This window comes from Vombatus ursinus, unplaced genomic scaffold (genome assembly GCF_900497805.2).
Source record: "Vombatus ursinus unplaced genomic scaffold, bare-nosed wombat genome assembly UNPS02014830.1, whole genome shotgun sequence".
NCBI classification, from domain to species: domain Eukaryota; kingdom Metazoa; phylum Chordata; class Mammalia; order Diprotodontia; family Vombatidae; genus Vombatus; species Vombatus ursinus.
In genome coordinates, this window is record NW_020954608.1 from 50,965,154 (window position 1) to 50,989,326 (window position 24,173).

General features: G+C 37.3%; 1 protein-coding gene across 1 annotated transcript in view; it reads right to left on the reverse strand.

Annotated features, from left to right (window-relative positions):
* RIMKLB (ribosomal modification protein rimK like family member B) overlaps positions 1-24,173 on the reverse strand; it is a 68,050-nt gene that overhangs the window by 29,215 nt on the left and 14,662 nt on the right. The gene's annotated exons all lie outside the window — the stretch shown is intronic.

Sequence of the window (24,173 nt, forward strand, 5' to 3'; positions counted from 1 at the left end):
AGGATCTTATACACAAGAAAATATTCATAGCAACAACTTTTTTGGTAGCAAAGAATTAGAACAAAAGAGATATCCATCAACTGGGAAATGACTAAACAAATTGTGATACATGGGTGTGATTGAACATTGCTATACCATAAGATAAAATTAATATTAAGAATTCAAAGAAGTTTGAAAAGACTTACATAAAATAATGCAGAATGAAATGAAACCAAGAAAACAATATATACAATAATGATACCAGTATTAGTGGAAAGAACAACAACAAAAACAGAATGTTACATAGCTAAAATAACCAAACTGTGCCTGAGAAAAGAATGGAGAAAATATTTGTACCTCCTTTATAGAGGTGGGGGGATTATGGGTATGGCATACTGCATACGTTGTCAGATTCACTTGATATATTGTTTGATTAGGGTCAATGTTTTTTCTCTCCTAAAAAATTCTTCTTACAAGGTATGACTCAGTAAGAAAAATGGAGGAATGCATTTGGAAAGAAAGGCAATATAAAAATAACCAAAAGAAAATCAAATAGTTACTTTTTAAAACTTTTGCAGTGAACATATTTTATATAAATTTTGCATTTCTTCTAGTGACAAACATAGTGCTTTATTCACAGTATGGGCTTAATAAAGATTTGTTAAATGAATGGAAGTATGAAATATCAAATTCTCCATTATGACAATAAATGTTTATATATATTTCATTAAAGGCTGAAAAGCATTTTGCATATCTTATCTTATTGGAGCTTAAAAACAACCAGGTACTACCGACATCATCTCCACTTTACAGATGAACCTGAGAAAAGTTAAGTGATTGGAAGAAGGACTGGAACCTAGGACTCAATGACTTATTATGTCATGTTGCCACTATTAAAGGAATGTGGTATTATAAGTGATAAAGTAAAATAAACACAATGGCTTTAAGTTACAACTTCTTCCCATAGTAGGGTTCCCCTATGGGTCATTATGACAAAAGCTGCCAAAAGGAACTGTAACCTCAGCTATTAAACAGAAGAGGAATCAGAAATGATCTCATCTGCCAATATCTTGTTAGCTGGAATCCCAAGCAGGACTACAGAAACTTTAGAAATACTGTCTTGGACAAGGGGATAAGTATGAACTCAATCTCTTATTACCCTTGGGGTATAAATATAATGAAAAATGTGAATAAACCTAATTAACTATTTTCACATAACTAAATTTTCACATAAACTAAATTCACATAATAGTATTGGCTTTGAAAGAAGAAAATACTTTGAACAACACACGACTCTCAGCCAGAACAGGTTAGAAGCAAGTCTATACCAGTAAAACGGGAGCTACAATATGCTATTAATTGGACACCTCTTATTCATTTAGAAGATGGAGTTTTAGGCTGTCACTGGAATGTTTCCTAAGTACAGCTGTACATATGGATGGACTACTGACTACATCTAAATGAATGTCAAATTAGATACCTTTTATGTCCAAAAGCAGTGTCTTTTGAACACAAAGGTTAAAAGTGAATAAATGAGAGTGGGCCTAGTGCAAAATGAAGACATCTGGGTTGTAATGCTGGTCAAGGAGTAAAGACATAAGTCATCAAGAATATAGATCTCTCACCTGAATTCAAAATACTGTTATAGGTATGACAGAAGTTAAAACTCAGTAATAGAGTGCTGTATCACACTGTAAGAGATCCCATTAGAAGTATACAAAGACAGTAAGTACCACCTAAAGCCTACTAATCAATGGCTATGAGAGAATAGAGTGCTGTATCACACTGTAAGAGACCCCATTAGAAGTATACAAAGACAATAAGTACCACCTAAAGCCTACCAACCAATGGCTATGAGAGTTCTCCTTGATGACTCTGGACACCAAGATCAAAATAAAACCCTAGAACTTAAAACCCTAGATGGAACAAGTCCTGGATGACAGTAAATGTATACGGGAAGTATAATCCCTGTTCCAGGTATGTTCAAAGGAAGCCACTGTAAATTCTACCTGATCATCTGGGATATCGAAAAAGGAGCAAACCTTTGGATTCAGTGATACGCAAGGTTTCTTGTCCTTGAAGGGGTAGGAGACTGGAAAAACATGAGGAACATTCTAATTCTCCATCTGCTCTGCACCTGAACCATCTCTGACTTAACGATGATCTGAACAACAGAAAATGCCTTCCTCCTTACTAGTCCCTGGGAAATTTAATCCACTCAATTTTGGAACTCTTTGTCTTGGGACTGAACTGCCTTGCCTGGTGAGTGACTGAGCAAAAAGCTCAACTAGCCAAGCTTAGCTGCCTACTGACTAGTGCTTAGGCATTTCAGAGGATGGAGAGGAGACCCATGACTAGTATATCATGTAATTAAGAGAGGCCTACTTTTCAGCTTTCGCTTTAATAAAGAAGAATATTCAAAGCAAGTGAGTGTTATACTGCTCAATCTGCCAGAAACTACCTGTGAGATACCTGCTACAATATAGCCTGATATAGTCACATCCTATCAAAAAAGTAAAAGACCAGGGCATCTATTGCTATAAAAGTGACAGGCTCAGCAAAAAAAAAAAAAAAAAAAAAATATCATTATAATCACTGGCTGCCATTAGGGTAACTGGTTGTGTAATCCAGTGAACAAGAGCATACTAATGTAGCAGTCAAGGAACTAGGCCTTCTGAAGGTCCCATTCAAAGTTTTGTACCAGTGCTATCTTTTTTTAAAAATTAGTAGTATTTTGTTTTTTCCAATTATGTGTAAAGACACTTTTCAACATTCATTTTTTGAAAGATTAAGTTGCGAATTTTTATCCCTCCTTCTCTCCCCACCCTAGGACAGCAAGCAATCTGATATAGGTTATACATGCGCAATAATGTAAAACATTTCTACCCAGCAATAGTACTTCTAGGGCTGTATCCCAAAGAGATCATAAAAATGGGAAAAGAACTCACATGTACAAAAATATTTATAGCAGCTGTTTCTGTGGTGGCAAAGAACTGGAAACTGAGGGCATGCCCATCAATTGGGGAACGGCTGAACAAGTTGTGGCATATGAATGTAATGGAAAACTACTGTTATAACAAATGATGAGCAAGCAGACTTTAGAAAAACTTAGAAAGACTTATATGGACTGATGCTGAGTGAAGTGAGCAAAACCAGGAGAATGTTGTAAGAGACACTGTGCGATGACTACCTTTGATAGCGCTCTTTTCAGTAATGCAAAGATCTAAGACATCTCCAAAAGTCTCATGCTGGAAAATGTTATCCACATCCAGAGAAAGAATTATGGAGTTCGAATGCAGATAGAAGCATACTATTTGCTCTTTTTTTTCCTTTTGTTTTGTTTAGTTTCTTCTTTCTTGTGGTTCCTCCTATTGGTTCTAATTCTTCTTTACAACATGACTAATGTGAAAATATGTTTAATAGGAATGTATACATAGAGCCTATATCGGATTGCATACTGTCTTGGGGAGGGGGGCAGGGAGGGAAGATAGAAAATTTAAAACTCAAAAGCTTATGGAAGTGATTACTGAAAACTAAAAATAAATTAATTAATTTAAAAAATGCTTATTAGTATAAAAAAACCCATTATTTCCACATTAGTCATCTTGTGAAAAAAGAAACAGAACAAAAGGAAAAAGCCACGAAAAACAAAAAAAGTGAAACTAGTATGCTTTGATCTGCATTCAGACTCTGTTAATTCCTTCTCTGGATGTGGATAGCATTTTCCATGAGTCTTTTGGAATTGCTTGGATCACTGTATTGTTGAGAAGAGCTAAGTCGATCATAGTTGATTACTGCACAGTGTTACTGTTACTTGTACCAGCAGTATCTTCAGAGGAGAAATGATGTGGAGATAGTTCAGGCATTTGGAGGAAAATGAAATCAAATTTGCAATACCATCAAGGTTAATTCATCCTCTGAGAAACAACTGCACTGGCAGAGGAGAGAATCCAAACTCTGAGATTTCATACCTGATACACCCCCAGGAGAGGTCTCAGAGATGTAACTGCTATACCCAGTACCTGCCAACCCAGGAGTAACAGACAGCTATTGTGGTCCTCAATTGCCTATGGGGGCAGAAATTAAGCTGCTGGCTAATATGCTTTTTAATGGTAAGACATAGCATTCAGAAATGGCATAAAGACACAGAGCAGTTAATGTTCAGATTACCTAGTCAGTGGCTAGCCTAATGATTACCCTGAATAAAGTCAACAAAGCAATATAGAGATAAGTGGGCAATATACTATACTCTAAGGGAAGATGGTGATTGATACAGCACATGTAAGATTGATTCCATGAATTTATTGTGCATGAACAATGAGTTATCATGTACTGAGTGTGAATATATTTTATATGAAGATCACATAGGATATCTGATATAATTTGTAGGCATTACACATTTGACTAAGAGGTACAGCCAGCCAATTTATGGTCATTGTTTCTACTTCCTGACCTGCTCCTTTATTAATAAGTCAAGTTCCATAAAAGATCATATGAAAGAGGAACTGGAAATTGTGTGACTACTTCATTTATCACCTCCACCTCAGGTATAGCTGGTAAAAGCTAAAGGTGATTGGATGATCTATCTAGCTGCCTCAGAGATTTGAGGTATGTTATGAAGAAAATGAGAAGTTTGCTATTTCCTGAAGTGTGCTGAACAGGGCAGCGGACAACCTTCTCCCAGGTGTCTAAGGAAAAAAAGACAAAGAGTTAGAGCCATCATATACGAACTTGGCATTAGTGCTTAGGAATCTTTTGGAGATGGAGAGTAGTAGTTGTCCTGATCTCTAAAAACAGCTTTTATAAGGACAAATTGAATATTGGTAGTTGCAAAAAGGACCATCTCAGGGAACTGAGAGAGGGAAGGAGAGAATTTAGAACACAAAACTTAAAAAATGAGAATGTTAAAAATTATTTTTACATGTAATTGGGAAAAAAAATCATTAAAAAAAAATCACAATACAAATCTTTCAATCCCATCCACCAATTAAGCAAAAATTTTTGTTGAAATTCAGCCAGCAAATTTTCATCCTCCCTGATGTTCTTGCAAAAAATCAGAAGATGCTATATTTTGATATTTTTAACAAATGGTTCCAAAATTCACTGAGATTGTTTGGAAGATTTTAAAAAGGTTAGAAAATGATTTCCAAATATTTTAAAGTGCAGAGAAGGTTTTTTTTTTTAATAGGTGCTGCATAATTTTCAACAAAAGCTTAGTTCTAAGACTTCAAGGCACGATATACACTTGGTGAAAGTTTGATCTTTAATGACAACGAATATAAACCCATATTGCAAATAATCTTGATGAAAGTATCCACTGGAGGGTGGGGCCCTGAATTCTTGCCAGATCTGATGTAGATGATCTGTTTTTACCTCCTATTGTGGCTGAGGAAGAGCTAGAAGTATTAGGTAGGTCATTTTCTGGTTATTTACTTGTTCTTACGTTATTATCCTCAATCTGTGGTTTCTTTACAGAAATTTAAGCCATTTTGTGAAGGTTAAAACTAGGTAATATAATCATCCATAAATCTACTTAAATAGGCTCACATAAACTGCAATAGGGAAAGAAAATAAAGGAGCAAGGGCACTGTTGCCAATCTCTCTAAAATGCAGAATTCCCTCTGCCCCATATATATGCAACCCATTGAGACCACTGATCTATGTCATTCATTTAGCACTTAAAAAATCTTGCTTGATACTGTTATTTATCCTATTATACAAATGAAAAAATAACAAATTTGGAGTCAAGAGGTCTAGGTTCCTGTAAAGATTTTCTTACTGATTAGTTGAGTGACACTGGGGAAATCACTTAACCTGGGTCTATTTTTTACCTGCAAACTTCATAAATCTATGATAAAATTTTTTTCAAAGCATGATGTGCTATTGTTACGCACTACTTATATTTTATCTGTCCAGCTAAAATTTAATAGGCTACTTAAGGGGAAAGTCCAAGTCTTACAGTTCTTTTAGCTCCCCAGTACTTAAGAATGTGACTTAGATAGTAAGCAAGGCAAGTTGAATCAAGAAGCATTTATTAAAAATAAATAAATAAATAAATAAATAAATGAATAAATAAATAAATAAAGAAGCAGCATTTACTCCATGCAAAAAACTGTGCTAACTCTGATACAAGAAAGGCAAAATCAGTCACTGACCTCAAAGAGTTCACATTCTAAAAGGGGTGATGAAGTGAAAACTGGAGGTAATCTCCAAGGAAGGCACTAGCATTAAAGGAGACCAGGAAAAGCTTCCTGCAGAAAGCAGGATTTTATCTGAGCCTTGCAGGAAGTCAAGAAAGCCAGGAGGCAGAAATAAGGAGTGAGAACACTCCAGGGATGGGGGACAGCCAATGAAAAAGGCTTGGAATTGAGTGATGGAGTGTCTTATGGGAGGAACAGCAAGGAGGCCAGAGTGATTGGATCACCAAAAAAATTGAAAAGGTTAGAAGGGGAGAAGTTATGAAGAGCTTTAAAAGGAGACAGAGGATTTTATATTGATCCTTGAGGTAACAGGGAACTACCAGAGTTTAACTGAGAAAGGGAGGGTAAGGGAACAGCGGCAGTGTCAGATCGGTACTTTATGAAGATCTCTTGGAAAGCTGAGTAGAAAATGGACTATAGTCAGGAGAGCCCAAATGTGAGGTGACAAGAGCCTATACCAGGGTAGTGGCAGCGAAACTGATTAATTCAATAAGATCAATTAAAAAAAAATACTATTACTAATTACAAGGCCCAATTACCTGAAAACCAAGAGAGAATTCAAGATTCTGGTGCTTAATAATACCTAATCCCACAGAATGGAAAAAGAAGCCAGTTTCTCCTAAGTCCTAAGGCACTGATCTTAACCCATACATTATTCACTATTCCAGAATCATGAGATTTTGTCCTAGAGAACCTTAGAGATCACACTAATACCACAGTTTTTTAAAAAATAAGCTAACTGGAGGTACAGCCAAGATGGTGGAGGGAAAGCAGTGACTTGCTGGAGCTCTCCCCTCAAATCCCTCCAAACACCTATAAAAAATGGCTCTAAACAAATTCTAAAGCAGAAGAACCCACAAAAAGACAGTGAAACAAATTTTCAGTCAAAGACAGTCTGGATGATTGACTGGAAAGGTATATCGCGTGGGCAGGGAGAGCAGCGCAATTCAGTGTGGGCGCGCAGGCCGCAGTGACCCTGGAGCAGGCCTCAGAGGGCTGAATCTCAGGCAGCTGTGGCAGTTTCCAGACTTCTCAACCCACGAATGCCAAAGAAAACTTGGAAGGTCAGTGGGAAAAGTCTGCGGTGAGAAAAGGAGCTAGGTCTCAGCCACCCCGTGGGGCCGCGGCTGTTCCCTGAGCTTCCGGCCCACAGACGGAGGGGGAGTCAAGTGACTGATAAGAGGGGGATTGAAGGGATCTCTTTGTCAGTGCTGAGGCAGGAATCTCTTGCTTTACCGGTGCTTGGATCTGGGTCACAGTTCTGAGGGGTGGTGCTGGGGTAAGGAGGAATGCTGGTGTGGTGAAGCTTCTTGTAGCACTGAAGAGAAAACACCTTGCCCCTTATCATAGCACCTTAGAAGAACTGAAAATTTTCAGGTCCCTAGAAGTATCTATGAAAACAGCTGTACCAACCCCCGCAACTTGGGACAGTACATTCTCCACATTGGAAGCAGACTTTTACCTTAACAAAGAGTTTAAACCTCAAGTAATTGGCCGGGATCATGAGTAAGCAGCGCAAAAAGAGTCAGACTATATTATCTTACTTTGGCGACAAAGAAGATCAAAACATACAACAAGAAAAAGACAACGAAGCCAAAGCTACTACATCCAAAGCCTCCAAGAAGAATATGAATCAATCCCAGGCCTTGGAAGAGCTCAAAAGGGATTTTGAGAAGCAAGAGAAGTAGAGGAAAAACTGAGAGTGATGCAAGAAACTCATGAAAAACAAGTCAACAACTTGCTAAAGGAGACCCAAAAAAATACTGAAGAAAATAACACCTTAAAAAATAGCCTAACCCAAATGGCAAAAGAGGCCCAAAAAGCCAACGAGAAGAATGCCCTAAAAAACAAAACTGGCCAAATGGAAAAGGAAGTCCAAAGATTACTGAAGAAAATACTTCCTTAAAAATTAGAATAGAGCAATTGGAAGCTAGTGACTTTATAAGAAAATCAAGACACTGGAAAACAAATCCAAAAGAATGAAAAATTAGAAAACAATGTGAAATATCTCATTGGAAAAACAACTGACCTGGAAAATAGATCCAGGAGAGAGAATTTAAAAATTATTGGACTATCTGAAAGCCATGATCAAAAAAAGAGCCTAGAAATCATCTTTCAAGAAATTGTCAAGGAAAACTGCCCTGGTATTTTAGAACCAGAGGACAAAATAGAAATTGAAAGAATCCACCCATCTCCTCCTGAAAGAGATCCCCAAAGGAAAACTCCTAAGAATGTTGTAGCCGAATTCCAGAGTTCCTAGGTCAAGGAGAAAATATTACAAGCAGCCAGAAAGAAACAATTCAAGTATTGTAGAAACACAATCAGGATAACACAAGATTTAGCTGCTTCTACATTAAGGGCTGCAGGGCATGGAATATAATACTCCGGAAGGCAAAGGAGATAGGATTACAACCAAGAATCACTTACCCAGCAAAACTGAGTACAATCCTTCAGGGGAAAAAATGGTCATTCAGTGAAATAGAGGACTTTCAGGCATTCTTGATGAAAAGACCAGAGCTGAATAGAAAATTTGATTTTCAAATACAAGACTCAAGTGGAACATGAAGAGGTAAACAGGAAAGAGAAAATCATAAGAGACTTATTACGGCTGAACTGTTTACATTCCTGCATGGAAAGATGATATTTGTAACTCATGAGACCTTTGTCAGTATTAGGGTAGTTGGAGGGGAAAAAATTATATGTACTTATATATAGATATAGATAGATAGATAGAGGGCACAGGGTGAGTTGAAGATGAAAGGGTCATATCTGGACAATAAAATTAAGGGGTGAGAGAGGATTATACTAGGAGAAGGAGAAAGGGAGAAGTAGAATGGGGTAAACTATCTCACAAAAAAAAAAACAGAAAAGAAAAGGCTCTTACAGTGGAGGGGAAAGGGGGGAAGGTGAGAGGGAATGAGTGAATCTTATTCTCATAGGATTTGATTTAAGGAGGGAATAACATACACACTCAATTGGGTGTGGAAATCTGTCTTACCCTACAGGAAAATAGGGGGGGAAGGGGACAAGAGAGTAGGGGAATGATAGAGAGGAGGGCAGATTGGGAAAGGGAGTAATCAGAAGCAAATATTTCTGAGGAGGATCAGGGTCAAAAGAAAGAATAGAATAAATGGGTGGGCGGGACAGGATTAAGGGAAAGTTTTTCACAGCATGTCTACTATGGAAGTGTTTTGCGTAACTACACATGTATAATTTATATTTAGTTGCTTGTCTTATCAATGAGGGTGGGTGGGGAGGGAGGAAGGGAGAAAATTTGGAACCCAAAGTTTTAAAAACACGTTTAAAAAAAATGTTTTCACATGCAACTGGGAAGAAATGGGGTACAGAAATCCATTCTGCCCTGCAGGAAAATTGAAGGGGAAGAGGATAAGGGGGTGGGGGAGAGATAGATGGGAAGGCAGACTAGGGGAAGGGGTATTCAGAATGCATGCCATCTTGGGGTGAGGGGAGGGGCGAGATGCGGTGAAAATTTGGAACTCAAAATCTTGTGGAAATAAATGTTGAAAACAAAAAATAAATAAAAATTACCATAATAATAAAAAAAATAAGCTAACTGAGGCCTGAAGAGTAGCAGAGCCAGGATTTGAATCAAGTTCTTTTGGTTTATCATCCTTTCTAAAGTGATCATTCACAAAGAAGAGAACTGCAGGGTGGGAAAATCAATCTGTCTACTTCAATAAGATTGAAGGGATAAGGTTAAAGCAAGAAATTTTAGAGTCAATATATACTCTATTGAATCATGTCCAGAAGTACATTTTCTAGTACTGTGTCTAATATTAAACACTGAAGACAGCAAAAACTGAACATCTCTGTCAGTGATTCCCATATGTTTAAACACAATACTTAGAAAAAAGCACTTGTCTCCTCTCATTTTGAAAATGACCCAACTAAGCTAAAAATTGCTGAAAATTATAAAAAATTCATTCTTCAGTTCTATAGAGCCTAAGAAAAATTTGTGATCACAGAATTGGATACAAGCTTTTTAAAAATCTGTCACTGTCAGTACCTCATCGATCCACTTTCTTTTCTAATAAATGTTCTTAATGTCTTAACATGGCAATTCTTGCACATATGAGTAGCAAGCTTCTGCATACATCCACTATTCAATTCAACAAAACATATGTGCAAAGTATTAGATGCTAGAGACACAAGACAAGAACAGCTCTTGCCTTCAGGTGACTTACATTTTTCCACGTTTTTCCACTAACCTTTGTGTCACTTGCAATTTTGATTTGCCTAAATGGTACTCTGTGATTCAAAACTGTATGCTGGGGCAACTAAGTGGCATAGTGGATACAGCACTGGCCCTGGAGTCAGGAGAATTTGAGTTTAAATACCACCTCAGACATTTACTAGCTATATGACCCTGGGTAAGTCACTCCACCCTGATTGCCTCAAAAAAACCAGACCCAAACAATACAAAACTGAATGCCAACACCAGGAGAAGACTGGTATTACACAGACAGACATTGGTAGCAGGAAGCAATTCAATGTTCACTAAAAATATTGGCTCAATACACTCTACACATATGCACACATCTAAACACGTAAAATTATGTCAATGGGTTGCCTGTCCAATGATATGTCATGGTCTGATCAAATTACCTGAAATAATAAATTATAAATAAAAACCTCCAGACAATGACACTTTATGATTCTATATTATTGCCTTCTTCCCTTTCCTCCCAACCCTGGTACATCTCAACAACAAGCTTGAATGTCCAAAAGAAAAGTAACCAACCAGCCCCTTAGTCCAACTCACATAAGGATTAGTTGAAGGAACTGGGCATATTAAACCTTAAAAGACTGAGCAAACATGGTAACTTCCTTCATGGAAGGATGTGCCAAATGAATGTCTGATGCAAAAGTGAAGGATAATTTCACCTACCACACCGAGATTTTTCATCAAATAAGCCCAGAATGTGCTTCAAAGCTTAGAGGCAGAGTTATGTGTTAGGACACATCCTTCAACATGCCTGCAGACAGCCCCTTTGTTGGCCAATTTTGAAAACTTCACAGAGCTCATGATAAGAAAGAAACCTGTTGCCTTGAATGATGTTGGTGAGCAGGTCTAGTTACTATAGGCTGTGTGCTTGGCCATCTTCAGAATAATCGCCCACATGCTAAAACGTAAAAATGTCAGTTTAGCAGGAATGAAAGAAAGAGATATTAGGATACAATGGGGCAGGGAGGTGAGGTGGGAATGAGACTAGAAAGGAACTTTTGAGGTTGTATTTTGTTCTACTGAGTCAAATACTTTTAAGTATACATGACTGGGACATAATGGAATAAACTGGCTTTTTAAAGCATAATTACCAAACTCCACCAAACTGAATCAACAAGGAACATGTCAAATATAAAGTAATTAAAATCGCAGCAAAGGAATATGGGAAACACCTCCAAAGAAGAACCATAGATTTAGAGGCTTTTGTTCTTCTAAACTGGGGATGAGTGTGGGGGCAGTGCCAAGATGTTGGAGTAAAAGCAGTGACTTGCTTGAGCTCTCCCCCCAACCCCTCCAAACACCTGTAAAAAATGGCTCTAAACAAATTCTAAAGCAGCAGAACCCACAAAAAAACGGAGTGAAACAAATTTCCAGCCCAAGACAGCTTGGATGGTTGACTGGAAAGGTATATCACACTGAGCGGGAAGAGGAATGCAGTTTGGTGTGGGTGTGCAGGCAAACCAGGTGTTAGTGAACCTGGAGCAGGCTTCAGAGGACTGAATCGTGGGCAGCTGTGGTGGTTTCTAGACTTCTCAACCCACAAACACCACAGACAACTTAGAAGGTCAGTGAAAAAAGTCTGACTACGGTGAGAGAGAGAGAGAAGCACGGTTCGGGCGGCAGCTGCTTTCAGAGCTTCTCACCCACAGACGGAGGGGGAATTGGATGGCTAATCAGAGGTGGATTGCAGGGATTTGCTGGTGCTGAAGCAGGATTCTCTTGCTTTGCTCATGCTTGGATCTGGGTGGCAATCCTGGGGCGAGGAGGAGCTTGTAGTGATGGTGGAGAAAAAATCCTCCTCACAGTTCCAAGGCAGAAAACAGTGCTTGTGGTCACTCACAGAGCAGAACACAGGACAGAAAAGGAGTGAACACCTCACCCTTGATCATACCACCTTGGAAGAACTGAAAATTTACAAGTCCCTAGAAGTATCTCTGAAAACAGCAGCACAAAACCCCCAAAGCTTGGGACAGTACATTCTCCACACTGGAAGCAGACCCCTACCTTAACAAAGTTTATAACTCAAGTAATTGGCTGGGATCATGAGCAAACTGTGCAAAAAAAAGTCAGACCATAGAATCTTTCTTTGGTGACAAAGAAGATCAAAATATACAACCAGAAGAAGACAACAAAATCAAAGCTCCTACATCTAAAGCCTCTAACAAAAACATGAACTGGTCCCAGGCCTCGGAAGAGCTTAAAAGGGATTTTGAGAAGCAAGTAAGAGAAGTAGAGGAAAAATTGGGAAGAGAAATGAGAGTGATGCAAGAAAATCATGAAAAATAAGTCACCAGCTTGCTAAAGGAGACCCCAAAAAATACTGAAGAAAATAACACCTTAAAATATAACCTAACCCAAATGGCAAAAGAGGTCCAAAAAGCCAATGAGGAGAAGAATGCCTTCAAAAGCAAAACTGGCCAAATAGAAAAGGAAATCTAAAAGCTTACTGGAGAAAATACTTCCTTAAAAATCAGAATGGAGTAACTGGAAGCTAGTGACTTTATGAGAAATCAAGACACTGTAAAACAAATTCAAAAGAATGAAAAATTAGAAAACAATGTGAAATATCTCACTGGAAAAACAACTGACCTGGAAAATAGATCCAGGAGAGAGAATTTAAAAATTATTGGACTATCTGAAAGCCATGATCAAAAAAAAGAGTCTAGACATCATCTTTCAAGAAATTATCCAGGAAAACTGCCCTGATATTTTAGAACCAGAGGGCAAAATAGAAATTGAAAGAATCCACCAATCACGTCCTGAAAGAGATCCCCAAAGGAAAACTCCTCGGAATATTGTAGCCAAATTCCAGAGTTCCCAGGTCAAAGAAAAAATATTGTAAGCAGTCAGAAAGAAACAATTCAAGTATTGTGGAAACACAATCAGGATAATACAAGATTTAGCAGCTTCCACATTAAGGGACTGCAGGGCATGGGATATAATATTCCGGAGGGCAAAGGTGATAAGATTACAACCAAGAATCACCTACCCAGCAAAAGAGTATAATCCTTCAGGGAAAAAAATGGTCATTCAGTGAAACAGGGAACTTTCAAGCATTCTTGATGAAAAGACCAGAGCTGAATATAAAATCTGACTTTCAAATACAAGACTCAAGTGAAACATGAAGAGGTAAACAGGAAAGAGAAATCGTAAGAGACTTAAGGTTGAACTGTTTACATTCCTGCACAGAAAGATAATATTTGTAACTCATGAGACCTGTGTCAGTCTTAGGGTAGTTGGAAGGAAAAAATTATATGTATATAGATAAATAGATAAAGAGCACAGTTGAAGATAAAGGGGTGATATCTGGAAAATAAAATTAAGGGGTGAGAGACAGGATTATACTGGGAGAAGGAGAAAGGGAGAGGTAGAATGGGGTAAATTATCTTACATAACACAGACCAAAAAAGGCTTTTACAGTGGAGGGGAAGTGGAGGAAGGAGAGAGGGAATGAGTGAATCTTATTCTCATAAGATTTGGCTTAAGGAGGAAATAACAGTTGGGTATGGAAATCTATCTTACCCTACAGGAAAAGGGGGGGAAGGGAACAAGAGAGCAGGCGGATGATAAAGGAAAGGGCAGATTGGGGGAGGGGGTACTTAGAAGCAAACACTTCTGAGGAGGGACAGGGTCAAAAGAGAGAACAGAATAAATGGGGTGCACCATAGGATTAAGGGAAATAGAGTTAGTTTTTCATAACGTGACTACTATGGAAGTGTTTTGCATAACTACACATGTATAACCTGTATCAAGTTAATTTCCTTTTCAATGAGGGTGGGTGGGGAGGGAGGGAGAAAATTTGGAACCCAAAGTTTTAAAAACACATGTTAAAAAAAATTGCTTTCGCATGCAACTGGGAAATAAGAAATACAGGAAATGGGGTACAGAAATCTGTCCTGCCCTACAGGAAAATAGAAGGAGAAGAGGATAAGAGAAGGGGGAGAGAGATAGAAGGGAAGGCAGATTAGAGGAAGGGGTATACAGAATGCATGCCATCTTGGGGTGGGGGGTGGGATGAGATGGGGAGAAAATTTGGAACTCAAAATCTTGTGGAAGTGAGTGTTGAAAACTAAAAATAAATAAAAAATAAATTGGGGATGAGTAGATGGAGGGGCAGAGGCTCTTCACTACTGGGTTTCCTCCTCTATAGTTGTCTACCTTCTCCAGTCATGGGTTTGGGTGAGCGTGATATTCTCTTGTCAAAGGGTGAGCAAGGGAGAAGGTCATACTGGATCATTTCTAAACCACTAGCCAAAACTCAAAACAGAAACATAAGGGGGTCAGTATTGTGACATAAAAGGACTGGTTGGAGTTGGAATGGGTTCTTTTCTTAGCCTTCCACTGTTACTTCAGGAGCTAAGTGGCAGCTATGCGACTCAGTGGACAGAATGCTGGACTTGGAGTCAAAAAGATCTGAGTTTATTTAAATCCCTGCCTCAAACAGTTTTTTACCAGCTTCTATGGCCCTGGGCAAGTAATTTAACCTTTATAAGCCTCAATTTTCTCATCTGTGAAATGAGTGGATTGAACTCAATGGCATCTAACTTCCCGTGGTATATAACAAAGGGCTAGTACTACCTGAAATGATTCTTAAAAACTTAGGTATTTTCCCATTTTGTATGAGGCATGAGATTTGTAAAGCAAAGGATACCTCTCCCCATTACTGTTTTAACACAATTCTCAAAATGCTACTAATCAAGGTGAAGGGAATTAAACATATAAACACTGGCAAAAAGAAAATAAAATTATACTTACTTATAGACAAAATGATGGTTTATTAAGAAAACCACAGAATAAATGAAAAAAAAACTTGCAGTTTGGGAGAAATTAGGTTTAGAACAGCAATTTAAAATATGTAATGCCATATTATGCTCTAAATGAACTAAAATATAAAAGATAATAATGAAGGAAAAATCTAGATAAATGGTTAGGGTAAAAATTTATAACCAAGCAAGAAATAAAGAATATTGTAAAAGACAAAAAAAAAACTATCTTCATATATAAAATTGAAAAGCTTTTGACAAAAATCAACACGGCTAGAATTAAGAGGTACTATAGCATGGTGAGGGAAAAAAAATCTCTGCATTAGATATGTAACACCTGATGTCTAAAATATAGAGGCACAAATATAAGACCAAGAGTCATAGATAAGTGATTAAAGGAGATGAATAGTTTTTAAATGAATTATAAATGATCAATAATTATACAGAAAGATTGCTCCAAATCATGAAAAATAAGAAAAGTATAAATTAAAACAACATTGAATACCTTACAACCCTCAAAGTGGCAAAGACAATTTTTTTGAAAATGGAATCCAACACTTAATGTAGCTAGAACTGTGGGAAGATAGAAAGATTCTGAAAAAATACCAAGAGTAACAACAGATACCATGTATATAATGCCTACTACGTACCAGGTACTGTGCTAAGTGCTTTACAAATATCATTTTATTGTTGTGATCCTCACAACAACTCTGGGAGGGAGATGCTATTATCTTCATTTTACAAATGACAAAACTGAGACAACGAGGTTAAGTGACTTTCCCAGGGACATATGTCCACTGTGCCACTTAAATGCCTGAGCCTGAATGAGTAGTTTTTATTATTGTTACAATCAGATTCATTTAATTTTGTTTCTCAGGTGTCCAACAAGTCCATTCCCCATGAGTGCTTTTATTTTTCTGTCTTTGCCTTCTATATGATTAGAATTATTTTGGCTCAGTTGATTAAAATACCCTGTTTTATATTAATCTTGTGTTCACAATCATACGGTTTAGTCACTTTCACTGTCTTTGTACTAGACAATGAGGCAGCTAGGTGGCACAAGCACAGAAGCTGAGAGCTGAACCTGGAATGTGGAAGACCCGAGTTCAGAAATGCCCTCAGACACTTACTAGTTAGGTGAACCTAGACAAGTCACTTAAATCCTGTTTGTCTCAGTTTCCTCATCTATAAAATGAGGGTAACAACAGCACCTACCTCCCAAGTTGTGAGAATCAACTGAGATAATATTTGTAAGGTGCTTAGCACAGTGTCTGGCACACAGCATTATATAAGTAGATATTATTACTATTTTTTACTCAAGGAAGGAAAACAAGGATCTGTTCTTGGTCCCACACTTCCATTGCTCGGAAATGTTTGGCTCTCTGCTTTTGACCTGGATTCAAATCTAGCCTCAGCCACTTACTGGCTGTGTGACCCTTAAGCAAGGGCAAGTCACTTAACCTCTTTGCCTCAGTTTCCTTAATTGTAAAATGGGGAAAATAACAGTATCTAGCTTGCAGGGTTGTGTTGAGTATCAAATGAAGTAATATTTGTAAATTGCTTAGCAAAACACCTAGTTATTAGTATCTTAAAAAACAATAAATATGAGCAATTAAGAGAAACCTGCAAAGATTTGTACAAAATGACACTGGGCTAATATAAGCAAAACGAGAACAACATACAACTTTTAATACTGTAAACAAAAACAACACTAAAAGGCAACGAAACGGATTAATTCTAATGCCTAATCTTGGCCCCATAAAACTTATGAGGAAACACTTCTCTCCTTTATGTACAGAGATGGAGGAATATGGCTATGGAATTTTGTATATTCCATCAGCACAACAGATTTGGTTACTTTGTCAGATGTTTCTTTAAATGATTGTTTTTGACACAGGGGAAAGTTCAGCATGGGACTTGGGGCTTGGGGGGTAAGAGAAAAAGTCTATGGTGTAAAAACAAGAAAAATAAAAGTTAAAAAATTAACAAAACATTTTAAAAATCAGACAACAAAGGTAGTTACATTCTCTATGCTTCTTAGGATTAAATTTCTTTAAGAAATAATAGAATCCTTGTCTTTATTTTTGTCTAATTACCTTTTTTCTGAGTCAACAGCTTGCTTAAAGAGGTTATGCTGACACAGGATTATCTCACACATTGTCTTTATGCTTTGTTCCAATTGGTACTTGCTTTGACCTTTGCTCTAACCAATTAATGATCAGACTGCACAAAAACGGCTGATTTGGAAACAACTTCCATAGTCTGCCATTTCCTTTTTCATAAGAAAGTGTCAACTTCATTTTCTGGTGTGTATTTCATTGCCTGCCACATATAGCATCTTCTACATTTTTTTTCTAAGAAAAGTTATCATTAAGAAGGCTTCTGAAGAATCTATAAGCTGTTGGCCCCTTTCATTTCTTAACCCCACACCATATTTTCCAGCATGGTTTCCAATTGTCTTCCCACATGTGCCTTTCATTGAAGTCACTAGAGTCAAGACTTCATTAGCTTTGGGGAATCTTAGAAAGTCTTCATACAATTTCTCTATTTTCTGCAAAAGATGGTAGCATTTAAACTACAATTAATAGTATTCTACTTGCTCATTATGAACACTTTGAAATGAGAAAATCAAGACTCTTATGAAATTGTTTCTTTTGAGGATGACACCTGTCCCTTTACCTGTAGCTTTTGTTCTATGTTTTTATTTTATCACAGCAAAATCATTAATATGGATGCTGTTTGACACCCACTCATTGGTCTCTGAAGCACACAAATGGCATATTATAACAGTTAAAAACAGACTAAGAACTGTAAGCAACAAGGTGCAAGCAGAGGAGTGAAGGTATAGGCACAAACGCCAAGGCAGAGATAGAGAGAGATTTAGGGAGCAAGGAAAGGGGAGGTGGCTGTCAGGCTTAGCTTGGTACTACAATAGACCTCAGTCATTTAGAATCCAGAATATTTTGAGAATGGTAGTTCCCAAGAGGGTAAGATAGGTGGTGCAGTGGATACAGAGTGACAGGCCTAGAATCAGGAAGACTATCTTCCTAAATTCAAATCTGGCCTCAGACACTTACTAGCTGTGTGACCCTGGGCAAGTCACTTAACTTCTAATCTCCCTCAATTTCCTCATTTGTAAAATGAGGATTATAATAGAACCTACCTCCCAGGGTTATTGTGAAGAGACAAGGGTAAGATAATAACAATGTAGCACTTAGCATATGCCTAGCACATTGTAGGTGCCTAATAAATGCTTTAGCCCACTCCTAACACAATGGGGCCTACCAACCCTAATAAGTTCAATCAGTACAGTAGTTCTAAAACTTTTGTCTCAGGATGTCTTTATACTCTTAAAAATTAATGAAGATCCCAAAGAGCTTATGTTTATCATACCTATCAATATTTGCTACATTACAAACAGATTTTTAAAATATTTATTTATTTTGAAAAAATAATTATATGTTAACATAAATGAAATTTATGAAAAAAACTAATTTCCAAAAATAAAAAGTGAGAAGAATGGCATTGGTTTACATATTTTTGCAAATCTCTTTAATGTCTGGGTTAATAAAACACAGCTGGATTCTCATATCTACTTCTGCGTTCAATCTGTTGCACTATTTTTGGTTGAAGAATATGAAGAAAATCCAGCTTCACACAAATATTTAGTTGGAAAAGGGAAGAGTATTTCAATAAGCAAATAACTTCTTGCTATTATTATGAAACAGTTCTGACCTCAATGACCCACTGAAAGGGTCTTGGGGACGACCAGGAGCCTGTAGACCACACTGGTTAGAAGGGAAATAGAGCCTTAAACATATTTTAAAAGACAATGGTAGCAGAAACCTCTTTTTGCTTTGAAAGAGAAAAAAAATTTACCTCGTGTCCATAACTTCTAGGATCCCAGCAGTCCATCAAGTATACACACTGTCAAGATCCTAAGATAATTGATTACTGAAGTTCTCCGGAACTCCGACAGATGGTGAATTCAGATGATGCAGCTGTTACTGACCTTGTGACAGTTATCACAAAACCATCTAGTATACTCTTTACCTAAGAAGCAACCTATCACAAAATTTATACACACACACACACACACACACACAGTAACAAAGATACACATAGCAAGCCATTCAGATGGCAAGAATCTCAAGACTTACCCAATTCTTTTCCACTTAGTTCTACCATAGTATAATCATCAGTTTCTAAAGACCAACCCAGAGACCTGGTCTTTCTTTGCTTTTATATGCTTCTTACAGTACCCCCAGAACAAATGTTATTACTCTAGTCAGGGCTATTATCAGCAGTTGCTCCTTTCCTCTTCCTAAGCAATATTAGCAATCTTATAACCAAAACCTTGAAGTTAACCCAAAATCAAAAGCTGAAGAAGAAACTGAGCTTTACATTTCCATCTCCCAAAGAAAAAAACAATGCCATTTATGTAAAAAAAAAATCAGTTATATGGAAATCTGTCATTTTTATACTAACTAGAACGTTAGCAGTATCATTAATAGAATGGTTACACTATTACTGTTCCTTGCATCATTTTTTTCCTTTTAAAACAAGCTAAAATGTGAGGAGTAAAGGGAAGATCAGTAGATTGGTGTAGAATGTTGTGATGGGTAAAAATAATGTTTACAATAATTATTTAGGAAAAATATCGAATTTTTTTCACTATAATTTAAAGGCTAGTTATATATACACTCTCTTTTATTCTTAAGTATAATCTTCTTGTAATTTTTCTTATTTTAACCTAATTAATAAATAAGCAGAGAGTTGGCCATCTTTACGGCAAGAAACAGATTAGATTTCCAAATTCTGCAGCTCTCTGACTAAAGAAAAAATTCAACATCTGAGCATTATCTGTGATGTTTTTAATTTTTAAATCACATTTTGTCTTTAAATCATTCTAAGTCAAACTTAAGTCCTTCATAAGTGTTCTTAACTGAAATGGTTAACTAAAAGTTCTATAGCCAGCTTGTAGCTGGTTGGGCTTGTTGGATGTCTCAGTATGTTTACAATTATAGTACAGGTCAATTCAAACACTATTTCACTATTATAATGCTATTAGAAAAAAAAGGGTCTTTTAAAAACATAATGACTGATTCTAACAAATCTGACCTGTCCAATAGTACTTTGATCATTGATACAAAAATTTAAAAAAATATAATTCACGAGGTGATGTCATCCAATTGTGTCCAATTCTTTGTGACCTCATTTGGGGCTTTCTTGGCAAAGATATTGAAAGTAGTTTGCCATTTCCTTCTCCAGCTCATTTTTACTAAAGCAAACAGAGTTAAGTGACTTGCACAGGGTCCCAGTAAGGGTTTGAAGCTGCATTTGCCCAGGGTCACACAGCTAGTGAGTGACTGAGGCCAGATGTGAATTCAGAAAGATGTGTCTTCCTGTCTCTAGGCCTGGTGCATTATTCACTGTGCCACCTAGCTGTGGAGAGCTGAGCTAGATGGCTCAGTAGATAAAGTGCTGGGCCTGCAGTCAGGAAGACCTAAGTTCAAATCTGACCACAGACACTTGTGATCCTGGGGTGATATAGTCCATAGGGTCACAAAGAGTAGGATACACTAAACAACTCAATATATGTAGTACTTAGAAAAATAAGACCATAAAAAGGTCCCTCTTCTCCCTTTCTCTTCATCTCAAAATTACTTTTCCACTCACTCCCCACCTTTCTACCAGGTTCTGAAAAAATAGGGGCCCTTCACCTTACCAAGGCCAACCCATCTACATGTGTCCTTGATCCCATAGACATTACCCTCTTCCACAGACTTCACTCACCCCCTCTCTCTACCAAATCTTAAACCTGGTTTTTTCCATGCTTAAAAAAGTCTTCACTAGACTCGATCAACCCCTCAAGCTATCTCTGTGATCTGGAAAACATGTGTAACATTTTGTCCCTCCCTTCATAGCAGAGAAAAAGTCTGAATTTTTTCTTTTTCTCTTATGGGGTATTTACAGTACTTTGCTGCAAAATTTGGGTTTAATATTATACTGTACAATACATGTATTTTATGCATATGAGTTTCTAAACTTTTTTTCTGTGTCATCTGCTGGCCTTCGCATATCATCTGCAGCTTCTGCAAAACTCTCCAAAAATTCCCAATTAATTTCTTATGCCAACCCATGATATATTGAAACCATGATGGGGAGAGTCACAATGTGGAAGGGATAACTATCTTTCCTCTGTTATTCAGCCAAACTTAGAAAAATTTACCTCCACTTTCTCCCATTCATTCTCCAATCCTTTGCAATCTGGGTTCTGACTCTATCTCAATTGAAATGGCTCTCTCCAAAATTACCAATTATCTCTTAAATGTCATATTTGATGAGGTTTGTTTGGCATCCTTCACAACCTATCGGCTGCAATGGACAAAGTGACCACCTCCTTTTGGAAAATGCTTCCTCTCTGAGCTTTAGGGACTTTAGGACTTTAGGAACTCTCTTGGTTCTCCTCCTACCTACTTCACCAATTCTTAGTCTTATTTGATGAATTATCATCTGTCATGCCTACTCCTAGGTTCCCTACTCTTTTCAACCTCATCAGCTGCCTTGTTTAATTATCTATAATTCATAAGAGTAAGAGCCATGATAAATGGCCAAAGGACATGAAGAGGCAATACTCAAAAGACATCCAAGCTATCAACAATCATGAAAAAGTGTTCTAAATCACTCAGAATTTCAAATTAAAGCAAATCTGAAACTCTACCTCATACCTGAGATTGGCAAAGGTGACCAAAAAAAGGAAAAAAGCAAATATTGAAGGGGCTATGGGAAAACAGACATATTAATGCATTGTTGATAGAGTTGTGAACTGCTACTCCTCCTACTTTACACTCTTGTCTTCTGTAATAGTCTCTCCTCATTTTCCTCTTTCTCTGTTCCTTCTTCATCTTGTTCATTAATTTTACTTCTTTTTTTAATTACTCGTTTTTCCTTCCACCAAGTATAGGCCACCTAAAATCTGGTCTTTCCTTGATCGATATTAATGAGTCATTTTGTCAGAAGACTAAATTATTTGGTTTTTTATATGAAAAGGCTGCATGAGGAGAGGAGAGAGCAATAAATTGTAAAGGAAATTTAGAAGGTTTGTGAAGGAGTCGCCCATGGACTAAATTTGAGGAGGAGAAATTTGATAAGATTAAGAAAAAGCTGAAGTAAGAGAAAAATTAGAGATGAAGGAGGAAATGGAGTTAAAGCTGAAGGAAGAAAAGAGCTAGTCTTATAAGGAAGAGGACGACTGGAAAAGAACCCGAAGAAGGAAAAAAGAGTCCAACTGAAGGAGGAGAGGGGCTCAAGCTGAAGACCAGGGAAGAAAAATATCCTTTTTTAAAAAATCAAATTAAGATTCCAGAAGGAAATTGGCAAGACAAAAATCAGGCGGGTTTATAAGCTAACAATAAAATGTTAGTAAGACAAGAGGTATGTGTGGCTGTCAAGGTGTTGTGTTGAGGACAGTGACAACTCCAGAGCTGAAGAACGCACAGGCAGTTTGTTACTGCAATTATCACCAGGGTGATACTAGGAGGAAAACAAGAAAAGGCTCACAACATTGAGTCCAGCAAACATGGAAAGCAGTGCTTAGAATATACCATGTTTTGATTTCTGACTCTGCCAAGCAAATCTCATGAATGCTTAAAGGGCAGACTGGTCTCTATCCTAGAAAGGAAGGTAAAGAGGATAAAGGAATATGTTCTGTCCTCCAGGTTATCTGGAAAATGAAGAGTTTATTTAAAAGAGAAGAACTGAGGGTAAAAACAAAGAAAAAAAGGATCTGAAAAGGGAGAGAAGAATCCTGACTTGTGTCAAAAGAATAAAGTATAGAAGAATGTCACAAAAAGGAGAAAGATGAGAAGAATCATTGAACTAAATCAATCAACAAATACCCACTATGTGGTAGGAGCAAGGGAAAAACGAAGACAAAGAATAAAATGGTCACTGCCTCTAAGAAGGTTACATTTTACTAGGGGAGGTAATATGTACTACATAAGTACATAATGTAAAGGGGAACCGGAGGACAGGGCACTAGGCAGCTGTGAGGATCAACAAAAGGTTTCATGTAAATGTGACTCGAGCTTTATTTTGAAGAAAACAACACATTCATTCTAAAGGTACAATTGAGGAAGTGCATTACAGGTACAGGGAATAGCCAGTGCAAAGCACAAAGACGAAAAATGGAGTGAAGAAGAACAAAAAGATCAGTATGTGAACTGCAGAGTATAAAAATAAGAGTAATGTATGATAAGCTTGGAAAAGTAGATTGGGGCCTTGTTGTAAGGATATAAAAAACTAGAGCAGTTTTTATTTGATCATAAAAGCCTTTTCTGGATGTTCACTATGAAAAAGAGGAGAGATATGAACAAAAGCCTGAGGGAGGTGGAGAGTTTAGTAAGGGTTTCTTAAAGACAGTGGAGAAATGAACATGTTTGTAGGCAACAGGAAGGAACCATTTGATGGGGAAAGATAGAAAGAAAGAAGGGATTATTATGGGGGCAGTTTGCTCAAGAACACAGGAGAGAGCGGAACCACATTTTAGCAAGGATGGCGATTAACTGGAAGCATCTAGAGATGAGAAATCAGGATCATGAAGGATGATGAGATTATGTCATAAGGGTCAACAGAAGAGACTAGGGATGTTTAGCCTGAAAAAGTAATAATGAGGAAGGTGGGGTGGGGAGGAGAATGGGACAGAATAGCCAATTTCAAATATCTGAATAACGATTTTCAAGAATGAGAATTAGGCTTGTTTGGGGGGAACCTCAGACTGTCAAACTCTGGAGTTCTAGAAACAATAGGAAGATCAAAAGAGAAAGCAGATCAGCAACTCATAGATTACAAAGAAATCATTATGATCTATATTCTAACAGAAAAGAAAAAAATGGTTACTTGGGCAGGAACCACTTCTGAATTAGTTGTACACATATGGTTTGATCAACTTAGAGTAAATATTAAAAAACCATACCTAACCAC